The sequence below is a fragment of the Dipodomys merriami genome, unplaced genomic scaffold, assembly GCF_024711535.1.
Source record: "Dipodomys merriami isolate MVZ:Mamm:240054 unplaced genomic scaffold, mDipMer1.0.p SCAF_11, whole genome shotgun sequence".
NCBI lineage: Eukaryota > Metazoa > Chordata > Mammalia > Rodentia > Heteromyidae > Dipodomys > Dipodomys merriami.
Genome location: NW_027202382.1, coordinates 16,974,995 through 16,977,529, shown reverse-complemented (window position 1 = coordinate 16,977,529; position 2,535 = coordinate 16,974,995). Strand labels below are relative to the sequence as shown.

Genomic DNA, 2,535 nt, shown 5'->3' with positions numbered 1-2,535 from the left:
AAGTTGTAATGCCATTGCTCACTGGTACAATGAAATGACTTTCCTACCCCGTGGTAGGGTGAGAGTGAACTTGTATAAATCTTTGAAATCAATTCAGCAGTAGCATCAAATATCATGAAAACATATGAACTTCATGACCCATTCATTCTACTTCGAAGAACAGATCCAAAGAAAATAATTCAACTTAAGGGAAAAGGTTTATGTGTTAATTCATGGGACTACTCTGGAAGCCGTTATTTGAAAGCAATAATAAGTCTTACCATAGAATAATTATCTTTCCATGATTCCTTCCAACCTGAGTTTCCTGGTTATTTAAGACAGCATACATTAGTAAAATTGGATCCTGCCCCTTTCATAGAACCTGCTCCTGAGAAGAATGACCAGCCTCTGTTTGGGTGACTGGACTGCACATGTAAGCTTAGGACCTGATCATTGGGTGTACTCTTCCCTAGGGACAGGAAAAGCAGAAGGCCATATTGAAGAGAAAAAGAATGAAGTCAACATGAGTATCCTCATTCTAGCTCCAAAGTTCCCAAGATCCAGCCACATATCCAACCCTGGCTCCTGTGAGCTGCACCCATATCCTTAGCATAAAGTCTCTATTTTTCCTAAGGTTTTAAATGTTGAGTTTCTATCACTTGCAACCATGACAATACAGATGGTCTTCGAATTTACCATGTTGCAAAAGTAATAGAAATTCAGCAGAAGCCATATTTCTAATGTTTTGAATTTTGATCTTTCTCTTGCATTAGCCTCATGCAGAATGATACTCTGTCATGAGAAAAGAGTAGCAGAGAACCACACGGACAGCAAACCACATGCTCAAAAGATAAAATGTTCTGTAGTGTGCTGCTAGAATGTATAGGAGGTTATAAGTACATTGATACAGTTTCAACATTTATCCAGACATAATCCCATCATAAGTCAAGGTGCATCTATCTGTACACAATGATTACTAAAAATGTGTAATGAACTGTGCATAACCACCTAAAATCATATTATAAAGTACATTAGGAAGCCAGGCACCAGTGGCTCAAGCTTGTAATCCTACCTACTCAGGAAGCTGAGATCTGAGGATCATGGCTTAAAGCCAGTCCAGGAAGAAAAGTCCCCATGAAACTCTTATCTTCAGTTAACCACTCAAAAACCAGAAGTGGATCTGTGGCTCAAATAGTAGAGCATGAGTCTTGAGCACAAAAAGGCTCACAGGCAGTGCCCAGGCCCTGAGCTCAAGTCCCAAACTCTCTCTCTCTCTTTCTCTCTCTCTCTCTCTCTCTCTCTCTCTCTCTCTCTCTCTCTCTCTCTCTCTCTCTCTCTCTCTCTCTCTCTCTCTCTCTCTCTCTCTCTCTCTCTCTCTCACACACACACACACACACACACACATTTGAGAAAGTGTAGATTAAAAATCAGATATACCTCTTCCCTTTTACGGCCATCACTGAAGCAGGAGCAGCCAAAATGAAGTTTAATCCCTTTGTCACTTCTGACCAAGCAAGAACTGAAAAAGGCATTTCAATGCACCTTCCTACAGTTTCAGGAAAATTATGTCTTTCCCTCTTTCCAAATAGCTGAGATAGAAATACAATGTGTGATCTATGCCCATCCGGAAGGATGATGAGGTACAGTTGTACAAGGACATTATAAAGGTCAGAAGACTGGCAAAGTAGTCCAGGTTTCAGGAAGAAGTATATCATCTAGATTGAGTAGGTACAGCTGGAAAAGGCCAATGGCACCACTGTCCACGTGGGCATTCACCCCAGAAAAGTGGTTATCGCCAGGCTGAAACTGGACAAAGACTGCAGAAAGATCCTGGAACAGAAAGCCAAATCCTGCCAAGTAGGAAAGGAAAAGGACAAATATCAAGAAGAAACAATTGAGGAGATACAGGAATGAAATAATCTTGTATACAATTTTCATTTTAAAAAACTTGTTAAATGAAAAAAATCAGATACAACATTATATGAATGCAGCATAGATTAAAATATGTGTACAGAAAAATTAGAAATACATTGAAATGAAAAAATGCCAGCTATGAATATGATTATTTTCTCCATACCCATACTGTTATACCACCACTTCCTCCTCCTCCTTCTTCTTCTTTTTCTGTGTGTGTTGGGAGGTAGGGGTATTGGTACTTTATCTCAGGTGCTTGCACTCTTACTCATCATTTACATTTAAGGTTAGTGCTCTACAACCTGAGCCACTTCCAGATTTTTTTTCTGGTTAATTGGTATAAGAGTCTTATGGATTTGTCTGACCAAGCTAACTTCAAACCTCAATCCTCAGCCTCCTGAGTAGCTAGAACTATAGGCATGAGCCATCAATGCCTATGTTGGTGCTTGTGTTAGTTTTTCTCCCCTTCCCTCATTTTAAAAAAAGTTATCTTTAAGTAGTTGTTCAAAGGAGTTTGAATTTAATGTGTCAGTTTATAAATACAATGCACCATGATCAATGTCATCCCTTTCATCATTCTACATTGATTTTCCTACACTTAAAGTAATTCTGAAAGAGAAGATGAGTCATAGACCCAAAGAA

General features: G+C 39.1%; 1 pseudogene; it reads left to right on the top strand.

The window, feature by feature from the left end:
- The first annotated feature begins 1,458 nt into the window (after positions 1-1,458).
- LOC138816178 (large ribosomal subunit protein uL24-like) lies at positions 1,459-1,893 on the top strand (annotated as a pseudogene).
- The last annotated feature ends 642 nt before the right edge of the window (positions 1,894-2,535 follow it).